Source organism: Tamandua tetradactyla, chromosome 2, assembly GCF_023851605.1.
Source record: "Tamandua tetradactyla isolate mTamTet1 chromosome 2, mTamTet1.pri, whole genome shotgun sequence".
Taxonomy (NCBI): Eukaryota; Metazoa; Chordata; class Mammalia; order Pilosa; family Myrmecophagidae; genus Tamandua; species Tamandua tetradactyla.
The window spans coordinates 40,432,016-40,446,606 of record NC_135328.1 but is presented as its reverse complement, the minus strand read 5'-3'; the positions used below and the strand labels follow the sequence as shown (position 1 = coordinate 40,446,606).

Below are 14,591 nucleotides of genomic sequence, written 5' to 3'. Positions count from 1 at the left end.
GGCAGAAACCAGGTGCCAGGACTCCCACTTCAATGTCCTTCCCTTTGGATCCCCACTGCCTTTTCTTCCCAGAAGGAAAGCAATGGGGCCTGCAGGCAGTCATTGCCAAGGATACAGCTGGGTGGAAAGGAGCTGTACTGAGCCAAAGCAGGCTATGTGACTGTCCACAGGGCAAAGCTGCTTTCTGGGTGATAGAACAGCACCGAGCAGGTGGCATTTAACACAATTATAATAATGGGGAGGCTTCTGGTCTCCGAAGGTTTCATTCACCAAGGAGACCATGAAGAAGTGACATCGTTCTCTGCCATCCTCCTTGGGACAATTACCAGCATAGCTCTGGAGACAGGAAGATACAGGCATGGGTCTGAGACTGGCCTCTGCCACTTATTAGCAGGGTTAGAATGCTTGTTACTAACCTCTTTTCTCTTCTGCATCAGTTCTGTCCAAGAAGGTGTGACTAGATAAGAGTCTGCATGAGAGAAAGTCTTCCTTCCTCTTAAAAATCTCTTTGTTTTTCTAATAACTCCTCTTCCTTCCCCCCCACACCATCATTCATGCCAGCGGGCCATATGGCACTGAGTTCTGGCTCCACGACCATTGGTTCCATGCCATATGTACATCCACGGTCTCAGAATTTTGGCAGAAAGGGCCAGAAACTGAAGAATGTAGGAGTTCAGCCTGCAGGGTTTCTATTGAAATAGTGATCCTATGCCATTTAAAGAGATGAGAAGACTGAGGCCCTGAACAGGGATATAATTTTCCCAAGATCATCAAAATGTATGACTGTTGACCTCTGCACAGACTTTTCATATATTATTACATTTTCTCCTCAGTACAACCTTAGGAGTCCAATACTATTATTTATGCTGTTTCACAGATGAGGAATATGAGGCTTACAGAGGTTAGTTCACCTGTGCATGATCAAGGTAATTTTTTTTTCTTTTTTTTTTCACAGGCAGGTACCAGGAATCAAACCTGGGTCTCCGGCAGGGCAGGCGAGAATTCTGCCACTGAGCCACCGTCGCGCCACTTACGATAAAGGTACTTCATGAGGGGAGGATTCAAACACGCCTGCCCCATTCTAAAGCCATCCCACAAGCACACCCAATACCTCAGAAAGCCCACCAGATGGTTTTGCTTTGGTGTATAGACTTGTTTGTCTTTAAACATTTTGGTAAGCTAAAAGTTGCTTAAATCCTACCCTCTTCCTAATGCTCTGGTAGGGTGTTCGATAGTGAAAGGAATCCTGTGGTGAATGCTTTTGTAAAATAAAGACTCGTTTAGGGAAATAATCTGTCACTCCCTGATTTATCTCTTTGCTAAACTGAGCTTTTCCCAAACCAAGTTCTTTTGAAGCAAGGCATAGTACCCTGCTCTGAGCAGGTGGACTCCCTGCAGTTCTGGACAGGATGTGATACACAGATGCCTGTGTTATGGAAAAGGAGCTGCACAGGCTTTATAGCCATGAGGGCGTCTTGTTGAGATTCCACCACCCTGGGCAAAGGTGTTGGGACCACAGCCTGAAATCTGAGCAGTGGCGACAACTTCAGATTTGCTTGTGGACAGTGGCATGGCCTGTGTGAGGATCTGTACATTAGGACACTCAATTGAACTATGACAAACTCTCTCCCAGGGCATTTGAAAAAGAGAGATGAGAAGAGAGTCAGAGACAGAGAGAGCAAGTCTCCTGAGGAACAGAGAGGAGCTAGTAATGAGAAGCTGAGGCACAAACAGCCACGGGCATTCACAGTGTCTTAGTATGCCAGGGCCACTATGACAAACACCGCGGGCTGGGTGGCTTAACAACAGGAATTTACTGTCTTACAGTTTCAGAGCCTAAAAGTCTAAAATGAAGGCATCAACATGACCATGCTTTCTCCCCAAATCTGTAGGATCTTGGTGGGCACTTGCTTCAATCCTTGGGGTTCCTTAACTTGCCTCTCCACCTCACGTCACATGGTGATCACTCTCTCCTTGTGTCTGTTCTTCTCATTTCTGCTGAGTTCTGGCTTCTGGCTCCTCTCAATGTGGCAGTAATAGAGATTAAGGCTTGCCTTCATTCGGTCGGGCCCACCTAAATAGCATCTTAGAAGACTTTATGCACAAATGAGGTCTTAAATGATAAAACATCTGCCAAGTGTCCCATGTTCAAATGAGTTCACAGCCTCAGGAACTTGGACTGAGGTTAAGAACATATTTTTGTTGAGGTACTTAATTCTCCAGAAGGAGGCAAAAGAGGCTCAAAAACACCACGCGATGAATTTAGGAGAATTTCTGCAATGGAAATAACGTGCCAATTCTTGTCATATCCTGAGCAATGGCTCTCCATGAAGCCTGGGATTGTTATCTGATTCTCACTGGCCCCATGTTCCGTAATGGTAAAGGCAGGATAGGATATCAATGAAGAGCTAGGATGTCCGGGTCACAGAGACCTGGGTGGGAATTCTGGCCTGAGCAAGTTACCCAAACTCCCCCAGCTCCAGTTCCCTCACGTGAAAAAAAGGAAAACAATCAGAGGGACTGATTAAATATGTAGATATTTATTAAGTGCTGATCACAGAGGCTGACCCATACCTAGGAGCTAATATTATTCCTATTACAACTAACAATAACATTAGCTGAACTAAACAGCCTGTTCTTTGAAACCTGAACAAGCTGAATTTAAACACTTCATGCCAGTCAGTCATTGATTCATTTACTCAATTTATTTGTTCATTCAACAATTATTGGTTTGCTGCCTATTCTGTGCCAGACAATGTTCTAAACACCAAGCATACCGAGTTGAATAAAACAGACATAACCTCTGTTATCACGGAGGTCGCATACCTATGAGGGAGACAGACAATAGACAGATACACAAAAACTATTTTAGGTCAAGGTGACAAAGCCTATGTAGACAAAGACAGCAGGGTAACAGAGAGAAGAAAGTGTGATATGTGCATGGAATTGAGTGTGTTGTGCTCTTTTCTCTGGGCTGGTCAGGGATGACCTCAGTGATAAAGTGACAAGGGAGGAAAGATCAGGTGGGTGTAGGGGAAGAAACCACATAGATAGGTGGGAAAAGAGCTATCTGGAAGAGAGAACAGTAATGCAAATGCCCTGAGGTGGGTTCCTCAAAATATATTCTTATAAATGATGATGATAAAAAGACTTAATGCAACAATAACACTGCCATCCTATATCTGTGTACCACATTACAGTTTATACAAGCATCCATTTCTATGACTGTTTGGCTCTCCCCAAGTTCTTATGAAACCAGAAGTTATCACCCCATTTTACCAACATAACAAGGAAGGCTCAGGAAAGGGCTTCTCAGCCTTGGGATCATAGACATTTTGAGCTGGATGATTCTTTGATGGGTTTTCCTGTATAATGTAGGATGTTCAGCATTGTCCCTGACTTCTACCCACTAGATGCCAGTAGTACTCCCCCAAGTAATGACAAAATATATATATATCACTAAACATTGCCAAATGTAACTGAGTAGGGAGAGGGCAAAAGCATCCGTGTTTGAGAACCACTGGCTCAGGGAAATGAAGTGACAGGACAAGATCTCACATCACAGAGAAGATCAGGGCAGATTCTGAGCCAGGTCTCGGGACAGTTAAGACCATCTCGTCCCTTCCACAGCATGCAGAGTTTTCAGAAGTCACCCATGTGCTTTAACACCTTCAGGGGCCACGTAGTGTAATGGAGAGTATTGGGGGAGTGCAGAATGAAGGGGAATGGGGGGTGGGCTTCTCCGTTTTGCTGTCCTCTACTCAATATGGAGCAGCTAAGCTAAGGGAGGAAGTGCCTGTCATTCCACGTGCCACTGCAGGATGCTCAGGAAATGGGGTGGCTGGGGAACTTTCAGAAGCCAAGTTCCTGCCTGTCCAGGGATGTCAACCCCCGAAGAAGGGGGGCCCTGGATGAGTTATGGGGGTGCTTTTATCTTCAGTATTCATGCCATAGATGAGGAAATACACACTGAGAAGAGTAAAACATTTGCTAACAGTATCATAGCATTAAAACTCGGAGAAGAAAGAGTCCTCCAGGGGATCATCTGTGCGCATGGGGTCGGGTGGCCTCTTAATCATGCTGCCCAAGTGAGTAACGGTGGATGCCCTTTCCCCAGGAGCCTGGGGACTCAGAGGTGACCCCGAGGGCTCGGCCAGCTTTCTTAATCCAGATATTCTCTCCCCTCTCATGCCTGAGACACAATGTCCACCAGACATCCTGATAACCTCAGATAGTGGATCCCACCTCCTAAGCAGTGCCTCACGGGAGCAGATAAAGGACAAGAAAGTCCCTGGCTGTAAGGAAAGTAAACAACTGCATGGATAGTACTCAGAGGAGGGCAAGGGCAGAGCCGGTTCAGTTGGCTAACTCAGGAGAACTGCTATCCAACTTCCCTCCAGGGAGCAAACTAGCCTCTTTCAGCCAGAGAATGACCGATCCATCTCTTCATTCATTCATTCATTCACTCATTCATTCATTCATTTTACATGCGTTTAGTAATTTCCTACAATATGTCAGGACAAACACCCATATCCAGGATTTGGACAGAAAATAGTGCCCCCTTCAGAAGAGAAGAATGGCTGGAGAGAAAGGGTCTCTGTTAGATAACTCCTCACCCCGCCACACACACAGAGTGGTACCTTGTGTAACTTCAGATAAATCCCTTCCCTTCTCTGGGACTTTTAGACAAAACGGTAACAGCTTCTACTTACTGAGTCAAAGCATGGTATTAAGGACTTCACATACAAGATCTCCTTTAATTCTCCCAAGAATTGTGCAATAAAAGTAATATAATCTCTACTTTAGAGGTGAGGATATAGAGTCTCCCAGGTGTCAGTGGCTTGTTCATATTCTGTAAGTTGCAGACGGAGACCTGACCAGGTGTGTCTGATTCAAGAGGGATTCTAAACTGCTTTCCATTCTGCTGATAAAGGGTTCAAAGGTCTCTCGGGCTCTGATCTGCTGCCTCTGTCTGGAAACACAAAACTAAAATGTTGAAGATGAGAGAAAGTGGTGCCCTTTTTTTGCCACCGGCATGGCATCCCTGCCCTTGTACCCACATCTTCTGGAAATTCCTAGAATCCTAACATCTCCCGACTCTTGATAAACAAAACAGTAAACCGCTCACTGTTTCCACTGCTCAGACTCCCAGGACACTCTCAATTTTCCTTCTTCAGGGAGAAGAGTTGTGTTCAAGGGCCTGCAAGGGGCAGGTAGGACTTTGGTTAAGGAAATGGGTCCAGGAGGAAATGGAGAGGCAGCCTCTTAAAGGAGCTGCCACCACTCACCTCCTGCCAAGTGTCAGCAGGCAAGAAAATGGGCCTCAGGTTTCCAGCTCTTCTAATAATTGAGGGAGACAGAAACATGGATTTTGATGTGAAATTTCCTGATTTACAAATATTAAAAACTTATTGAAAAATTTAAAACATCCTCTGTAGGCAAAAAAATAAAAAACACAACAAAAAGTCATATCTGGCAGCTGAATTCTACCCATTAAATTCCAGAGTACAACCTGTACTCTCTCTAGCCTACCCAGTACCTTCTCCTTTGAATAACTTTGTGTCTAAAACCCTACTTCCCATTTTAGTCCTAACTGATGACCACTTTTGTCAGAAGTTAATTCCTCCATTTTCCAATGGTTTTCCATTTTACAACAAAAGCCAATGTCCTTGTCTGTCAGGCCCTAGACGACCTTGTTTCCAATGTCCCTATGACCCAATTTATTCAGCCGTTCTTTCCATTATGTGACACCTTCCTATTCCTTGAGCTCTCCAAGTACAATAATACCACAGGGTCTTTGCATTTGTTCTTTCCTCTGCCCAAAAAGCCCTTTCCTCAAACACCTAAACGGCTAACTTCTTTATCTACTACAGATAGTTCCTCAAAGGTCACTTAATCAGGGACGTCTTTCTTTTTTTTTTTTAATTAATTTTAAAAAAATTTAACAAACTAACAAAAACATTCTTAACATATGATCATATGTTAAGATTCTACATGTATAATCAGTAATTCACAATATTGTCACATAGTTACATAATAGTGAGGTCTTTCTTGAGCTCCCTGTTTTTTGTTCCCCTTCCTTATTTCATTTCTCCTCACTGCAATTATCAATGTTAGATATAATATACACTTTATTGTTCATTTGTTCACTGTTTTTCCACACTAGCTAGGAAGCACTATAGAAATAGAGGTCTGTTTATATTTCATTCACTGCTTTATCCCCAGGGCCCCACACATAGTAGTTTCTCACACATAGTTGTTTCTCATACATAGTAGGCACTTAATTGAAGCTCCTCAAGGGTGCACGGGTGGTTCAGTGGTTAGAATGCCTGCCTCTCATGCAGAAGACCTGGGTTCGATTCCCGGACCATGCATCACCCCCCCCCAAAAAAAAAAGTGAATTAATTGAAGCTCCTTGAATTATGAATGGACAAGTAGATGCTTCCTTATTCAACAAGTGTTTACTGAGACTTGCGGACACAAGGATGCTAAGCATGTAACAAGAACTTTAAAACATTCAGACCATTTGACCCATTAATTCCACACCTGGGATAATACCCTGAGGAAATAACACAAAACGGCCAGGAAAAAGAAAAAGCCCCCAAATGTTTGCTGCTTTTGAATACAAAATAGCAGGGGAAAAATGGAAGCACCATTCGTAAATAAATGAAGTTGTCATAAGCACGTTGAAATGCTGGTGGTAGAAGATCAAATTAAAAGTGCAAGATCTAAAACAACAAACAGGATTTTACTTTCAACATGAAAAAAATATGAGGGGAAGAAGATAGGAAACGAGTACTATGAAGTTTCTGCAACTCTGTGATGAGGCATTCTGAAAACTTGCTAATTTTTTTCTTTACGCTTTTCTTTATTTTTTTAAGTTTTCTACAATGTGCATGCATAACTTTTATAATTAGAAAACTAAGGACCAATCATAGCCCCCATTACTCAAGTGGGTAATGATGACAAGATAATGCATCTGAAGGCAGATGACAGTCACAGCCAGAGGCAGGCTGGGTGCCTGTGGCAGAAGTGAAACATCGAGGCCGAGGTGGCCTGGCCTCTTTTTGCCACAGTCCCTCCACTCGGTGATTTCCAGCCATTTCAAGGGAAGCCAGGATGGGAGGGACAGAGTCCTCTGCCTGCTGGGAAATTGCTCCAGTACTGATCAACCAGGGAACAGTCTCTTCAGTTCCTGACATTTATCAAACCTCCCTCACCCTCATCTGTCATTACACAGTGGGACACAGTCTCATCAAGTCAGAATGCCCGAGGGTCCTCGGAAGAAAAGAGCAGTGGGGGCTCCGAGGGTGTAGGGAGAAAAGGGAGCCAGGGAGATGGGGAGAGGGCCATGAGGGAGAAGGGGAAGAGCACATGTTCAGAGAAGGCCCATTTGTTTTGCTATCATGGCAATTAATGCCGGGAAGTGACATTTTAAGGGGCTCTGGTGACAGCTTTGGTGACATTCCTGTTTGTGATTCTATGACAAATCTCTGTCTATATCTTATTTTAGAGAGGGAGTGGAGACAGCTCGGAGGATGGCTGTCTGGGGATGCCAAGCTCCTGTCTGATGGAGGCACTGCTCCCTCCTGCTTCGCCCAAGGCTAGGCATTTAGACACATTGTCCAGGAGGAGGGGAGGGGCTAAGAAATCAAAGGAAGAAGCTCTGCAGCAGAGTCAGGGTCTGGACTTGCCTGGCCTTGTTAACGCTACCTCCTGGTATAATTAGTTGGAGCAAAAGTGAACACTTACAGTTCTACAAGTGGCGTTGCTCCTTCAGTTAGGGAGAATAGAAAAGGAAAAAAAGAAAAGAAAAAACTTCCAACTCTGAATACCTCCAAGGCTGGCTAGCTCTAGGAACCCTATTTTCAAACACAAATCTTACCTCCTTTGGTTTCTAAGAAGTCCTAGGAAAAAAAAAACAAAAAAACAAAAAGGAAGTAGAGGAAGCTCAAATTTTACAATCAGAGAATTTGAAGGGATTACTTAAATTGTATCTAAATCTCAAATCCTGCTACATCACTCTTGACAAATGGCTACTTAGCTCCAAAGAGGAGCAAGTTAGAAGTAGGCAATGCAGACAGCACCAGCTGCTTACTAGCTGATACTCAGGATGCTGCAGGGGTAAATACAATGTGGCACAGCAAACTAAGAACATGAACCTAGGGATGTCTGTGGGCTTACGCTGAGTCCACCACCAAACTCACTGTGACATGGGTGAGACAATTTCTTTGAGCCCTTTTCTGTCAAAGGGGTATGATAACACACAGAGTTTATCACATAATGTTTATGAAGCCATTCTATAAATGTTAACGGGCTATATAAAATAAAGAGGCCATTGCTATTTTATACCTCTCAAGATGATGAACTTCTAGGAAAGGACATTCATTTCATCTTGCCACCTTCTCCAATAAACAGTGTCTGATACGTAGTAGGTGCTCTGTAAACATCTGTTAAATGAAATGTGTGAATGAGCAGTGACCTAGAGGTATATCCAAAGGGATGATGCAGGGACTAAATGTCAGCACAGCTCCTATTTGGAGGGCCATGCCTGTGGGGGCAGCTGACCACCTCCTGGTACAGGAGAGGCTCAGCGAGCACCGAGCAGGGTTTAGAAAAGGATGTCATGAAATGCAGCATTCACAAACCCTTACGAACAAGAGGAGGGGAGTCTGGGATCAGGAGGCGATACCCAAATCTTTTTCTTTCTAAGGTGGATAACCTATCTTTCAAAAAATTCCCATGTGGAACTCCAATATGTGAACCAGTGTGAAGCAGCCCTGCTGTGGTTAAAGCAGCTCTTCCCACTCTGCCCTCCTCCTGCTCTAAGGCAGCACTAGAAGCACGCTCAAGGTTGAAAAACTAAGGCGCTGTCAAAACATGAGCTGAGGTTAGTAAGGGAGTTTCCCCACGCGCTCCGAGAACTCCCATCTGCAGCTACAAGACTGCTGGAAAGTGGGAGGTGAAAAACTGCAGCTAAAGGATGGGTAGCTTTTCCCAGAGAGGGAGCAAAGTGAAGGGTTTTTCTTTTAATTTAGAGGGGGATGTGACCTAAGAAAAGAAGACGGAGGAGGTATGAGGTGTCCTTTGGCAGGGCAGGTTGAGTAGTTTCAGGAGAGAGAAAAGCAGGAAGATGATGGGAGCAGTGGGCCGGAGGGTTGGGTAAATGACACCAACGGACTGACCACAGAGCCTCTGGGAAAGTACTAACATAACCATCTATCCATTCATTCCCTCACCCATTTCTTCATCTACTCCTCCAACACACATTTATTGAGAACCTCTTAGGTGCCAGGAACTACTCTATTAAGCACTAAGTGAACCAAGCAGAGCTGGTACCCAATCTTATAGAAGTCTCAGTCTAATAGGAAATTTAACTGCTTAATAAGTAAAAAAAAAAAACTATTACATAAGCAAATAGGAAAAATGAGTGAAACCAGAAAAGAAGTGTCCACGTAGAGAAAAGCTTTGTCCAATGAAGTCGAGACAAGAAGAAGTCAGCTGATCATGACAGATTGGGGAAGGAAAGGGGCTGGTGTCTTCCAGGCAAGGGAATGATGGCATATGCAAAGGACCTGTGATTTGAAGAACAAGTTTGAAGAACAGGCTGGAGCAAAGAGGTTGAAGGTTAAGTGCAATGAGATGAGGTTGGGGGAGATACATCAGATCATGTAGAAACTTGTAGACCATGGCAAGGAATGAAGATTTACTCAAAGTGCAGTGGGGACTATAAGATAGCTCTGAGCATAGGACTGCTGTGAGTTGGTGCTGCGAAGAGAATGAGAGGGTGAGCAGGGAATCAGGAAGAACAACAAAGACCAATAAGGAGGTCTGTGAGGATCAGGTGTTTGTGGCGATGTCAGATGAGGCTTGGAGAGGGGATGCATTGACACAGGTGGGAGGGCAGGGGTGAAGTTGAGGCAGCTAGAAACTTAGGCTACAGCCTGTGTGCAAAGAAGCTGGAATGCCACCCTAAAAGCACTGCATGAAGTGTTAACTATGAATGTGATCTGAAACTTCATAAAGTGCCGCCCAAGGCTGACATTCACAGGAAGTATCAGAAGGATGAGTTAATAAACAGCTTCTCAGTTTTCTGCCACCCTAAAGTGCTCTATTGACACTAAACATGAGTTCCCTGGATGCCTGGGGACTAATCAAAATACTCTAAAGAAATTGGGAATCTCCCTGATGGTAAGTCCCTTACTGCCAAATTAGAGGCTCAGAAAACAGATGCAAATTACCCAGTTTTTCTTCCCAGATATATGAGTGAAAGAAGGCCATGGTCACTATGTTTTTGTCATTCCTGAAATTTCAAGAACTCAGGCCTTTTTAAGGATTATGAACCTCAGACCCTGCAGTGTGTTCAAATTCCAACTCAGCCCCTCACCACTAAAGCTCTGGTGCAGAGTGTAAACTTGACCCAGCTACTTTCCAGCAGTGTGATTTTGGGCATATTACTTAAACTCTCTTTGCTTCAGTCTCCTATTCTGTAGACTGGAGACCCTGCTACTACTTTCCTTCCAGGGCTGAGTTTAAACGGCATAATTCATGGAAAGTGCTCAGAACTGTACCTGGCTAAGATCTAAGGAGGCTTCAGCTGTTAGCAGCAGCGACACTGGTTTCCTGGCCGACCCTTCTACTCCCTTCCATTCAGGGTTGATTATAATTGACTAGATTACATCATCTACGGAATAGGAGCCGAGCTCTGGCGGGCCTCCACTCGGTCTGGAGGCTCCCTGCTCTGCATGCAGCTAGTGACACCCAGGTTCAGCCTCCTGGCCCCAGGTTAGAGGTCACGACCCCTCCCCATCTACCACCACGGACCATTGCTGGTATTTGATGCCATTTCTCTTTCCTCCCACACCCTAGGTCCTGAGCTGACAGAAGGGTACAGAGAAAGTTTGTAATGGGCACCACTTCACCCAAAGTGTCACAGGCAGGATAACTGTGAAGACAGACCTGACCAAGAAAGACATTTGGAGCAATGTCAATTAGAAAAAAAATCGGAAGAGAAAACTGCACATATAACATGACGGCAACTGTAAGGGTAAAGACCGGAAGGGTCCGTAATACAAAAATAATCACTGTGATGGGGCAGTGGGTTGTGCATGTGAAGCTGTGCTGGAGAATGTATGCAGCCTCCCGGGAGGGTGTACAATACATTTCAAAAATGAATGATTATGGAAATTCTTATCAAACTTACAAATGGATCCACCCTTTGATATGACACAGTGATTCTGCTTTTGTGTATCTATTTGTCCTAAAGAAGTATTCTCACACTTTTCAAGAATATATGTACAAGGGTGTTCATGGAAGTATTGCTTGAAAGGGAAAAAAATTGAGATAATGGCCAACAAGAGAGGGTGGTTAAGTGAGATCTGGCATGTTTACATTGTAGGATATATACAGCCTTCCCCCAAAATAAGGTAGAGATGTATGGCTGACATGGAAAGATACTTTAGATAAATTGTTTATTAAAAATAAACAATTGTAATGCAGAAAGATGGCCACATTTGTGTATAACTGTATGCAAATACTCATATGTATAAGTTATATGTACACTGGAAAAAGGCTAGAAGAATCTTAATCAAACTGCTACTCATTATTACCTTTAAGTCCTATTAGTGGGAATAGGATAGAGAGGTGGGTAGAACTTTTAGCTATTGCTTTTTACACTTGAGTCTCCTTCCTTCTTCCCCGACTCTCCCTCTCCCTTCCCCCCCCCTCCCCCTCCCCTCCCCCTCTTTCCATGCTTCCTCCCTCCCCTACTCTCTCTCCCTCTTATTCTTCCATCTGTTACAAAGAGCATGCACTTTGTTTTACCTAATAATAAAACAAAATTAAGAAAGCCCAACATCCATTTAGTTATCCCCTCCATTCCTCAAAAAAGGCGATAAACTTGTTATTTTAATTTTTTTAAGTTTCCAAGCATAATATTTAGGAAAGGACACCTAAAATTTAGAAGGTGATAAGGGGAATAGGAATTAAAATGTATCGAATTTCTATATGTACAAAGCAGAGTGCTGAGTATTCACATATTGACATAATTAAGTTCTCAGCATCTTGCTAAGGTGAAATTAGAGGTGATATTCAAAACGTCTGACAATTTCTAGGACACAGGCAACAAGTAGGTGCCGCAGTACTGGGGTGGCATCTTAAAGCCCCCCAGCTGCTGGATGGTGGGAGTTCAGGAGGGTCCTTAGAGAGGGGTTGGAACTGCCAGGCAGTGGGGGGTAATAGGGAGGTCAGAGTAGGGAGCTACTCACTCACTAATCCTCCACTATCCAACAAAGGTTAGGTCCACACTAGAGTATATCAGTTGATTGTCAGTCCTGCTCAGCCTAATGCTTTGACCCTAAAAAGTAGCCACTTTGCAATACAACTTTTTCTCTATATGTCTGTAGAGCAGACATTCTCTATATTATTTGCAAGTCTAAATTGAAATGCTGACTGGTAAAGCTCCAGTGGGATAAATAGCTTGAATTCATAGGCAAATTCTAAGTATGAAATGCACAAGTGGAATTAATCTTTGGCAATATAATTTCAAAGGACTGTGGGATTACTTATTTGTGGACTGTCCAGACTCTGAACACCTGCCCACTCCTGACACAACGCATGGCTGTGCCCAGAGAGCGCCATACAAGAGGGAAACTCATGGCTCTTTCCCCAAGGGCCACCTGAGCCAACAGAACACGCTGATCTAAGCTCTGGTCTCAGCTGCTGCTGTTCCATCTGCTGCGATCTGCCAGAAGGATCATTCCCCCTCTGTCCAGGCATGGAGGACGAGATTCTCAGGACTGTAACGCCATGGCACCAGCCCCAAAACCCACCAAAGCATGGTTAGAGCAAGCGGGATCCTGCCTCGAATCAGAAGTGTGCCCTCTACTCGGTCCTTGCCCAGTGTTAGAGATTGAATCGTGTGCCACCAGAAGAAATGTTGACATTCTAATCCCCAGTGCCTGAGAAATGTAACCGTATTTGGAAACAGAGTCACTGCAGACCTAATGAGTTAAGAAGAGGTCATCCTGGAGTAGAGTGGGCCCTTAATTCACTGGAACTGGTGGAAGTACGAGAAGAGACAGACGCAGAGACGAGACGTACAGGGAGAAGGCCATGTGAAAGTGGAGACAGAGATGAGAATGATGCAGCTACAAGCCATGGAAGCCAAGGGCTGCCAGCCACCACCAGAAGCTAGGAACAGGCAAGGAAGGGTTCTTCCCTAGAGCTATCAGAGAGACCTGGGCCCTGATGACACCTTGGTTTAAGACTTCTAGTATCCAAAACTGTGAGAGAATAGATTTGTTTTAAGCCACCCAGTTTGTGGTCACTTGCTAGAGTGGCCCTAGGAAACTAAGCCACCTGGATTTCTTCCTTACTGGATCTAAGGGTGTCTGGATCTAAGTTTCTTTTATTTCATTTAAAATTTCACTTTGGGGCGGGCCACGGTGGCTCAGCAAGCAAGAATGCTTGCCTGCCATGCCAGAGGACCCGGGTTCGATTTCCGGTGCCTGCCCATGTTTAAAAAAAAAAAAATCACTTTGATTGTTTTAAATCCCACTTAGGGAAGCTTAAAAAAATCACTTTGGTTAGATGAAAACATGTGAGATGAAGAAATGGATAAGCAGGGTGACTAAGAGATTTGCCCAAGGTCACACAGCCAGCAAACCGAGGAGTGGGATTCAAGCCTGCCTCCTCCTGCCTCCACCTGTCCTCAGAAGGACTGTGTCATATTTTTCATGTACCCATCACTCATGCTTTTTGGACCACTTCTGTTTCATGCTCTTTAACACCAGTGTTGAGATTTCAGAAAAGAAGGACCTGGCTTTGTTGATCATTTGAACCGAGCTCTGCTTGCAAGGCAGGCACATGGAGCAGTATCATCTCTAGACCAACATGGCGGGTAGGTCTAAAAATACACAAGCTCTAGAATACCCTATGGTGGGGAGAATCCAAGAGCACCTTCCCCTACTTCTCAGGAGTTGGCCTGGTGGGTCCTTTGGATGCAGCACAAATCTGCACCCATGCTACCTCTGTCATGCAACAGTTAGGTATCTACCCATCAGCCATAAGTAACTCAGAGGCTCAGTGCAGGCAGCAGAAATGTACAGAATCTAAAATGGCAAGACTGTGTGCCCTAAAGAAGCACAGCAGCTGGAAGGCCCAATCCCCAACACAGCAGGCCAGTTCACCAAGGTACCAGGGACCCCTTCCAAGTGAGGCAGCTTCCTCAAGCAAGAGCAGCTTCTTTCTGGCCAGGAGACTGGAGCTTGGCATCAGATATCTGTGCTCCTCCCTAGCCTTAGCCACATCCTTGCTGGGGGACATGGAAGGAAAGCCAGGACTCTCTATAAGCTTCTCTTTGCTAACTTCCACCTCCCACCCCTTTAATTCCTAGTAAGATGACTTGTGAGTGTGTTAAGGGCAGGGCATGTACCTTCCTCACCTTTACCCTGGGGTCTAGTATGGTGGGGGCACAGTGTCCGACTGTGAAGAGCAATGGCGTAAATTACAGAAACAACTACACCAACACCATATGGTGGTGTTGCGTCATGCGGATGGTTCCGGATGTTTACTGAGTACCAGGTATTTCA

General features: G+C 44.6%; 1 protein-coding gene and 1 non-coding gene across 3 annotated transcripts in view; one reads left to right on the top strand and one right to left on the bottom strand.

Annotated features, from left to right (window-relative positions):
- ASTN2 (astrotactin 2) overlaps nucleotides 1–14,591 on the bottom strand; it is a 903,825-nt gene that overhangs the window by 709,658 nt on the left and 179,576 nt on the right. The window lies entirely within an intron of this gene.
- TRNAE-CUC (transfer RNA glutamic acid (anticodon CUC)) lies at nucleotides 6,303–6,374 on the top strand. Its single transcript has one exon. It is a non-coding gene; the product is annotated as a tRNA-Glu (tRNA).